The sequence below is a fragment of the Eimeria mitis genome, genomic scaffold, assembly GCF_000499745.2.
Source record: "Eimeria mitis Houghton genomic scaffold, Emh_scaff1563, whole genome shotgun sequence".
NCBI lineage: Eukaryota > Apicomplexa > Conoidasida > Eucoccidiorida > Eimeriidae > Eimeria > Eimeria mitis.
In genome coordinates, this window is record NW_013569788.1 from 6466 (window position 1) to 6916 (window position 451).

A 451-nucleotide genomic window follows, 5' to 3' on the forward strand; every position below is an offset into this window, starting at 1 on the left:
ACAGGAACAACAGCAGCAGCAGCAGAAGAAATAGCAGCAGCAGCAACAGCAGGAATAGCAGCAGCTACAGCAGCAACAACAGCAGCAACAGCAGCAGCAGCAACCTACAAGACTACCTACATTAACAGCAGCAGCAGCAACAATAGAAAGCAGCAGCACACTAGGCAGAAACAGCCGTTGCTGCTGTTGCTGCAGCAACAGGAACCGCAGCAGCAGCAACTACACGTGCAGCAGCAACAACAGCTGGTGTTGCTGCTGCTGCAGTAGCAGCAGCAGCAGCTGCTGCTGCTGCTATTGCTCCAGTTACAGCAACAGCAACAGCAACAGCAGAAGCAACATCAACAAAAGCAGAGACAACAGCAACAGCAACAGCAGCAACGACAGCAGCAGCAGCAGCAACAGCAGCAGCAGCAGCAGCAGCAGCAGCAGCAACAGCAGCAGCAGCAGCAGC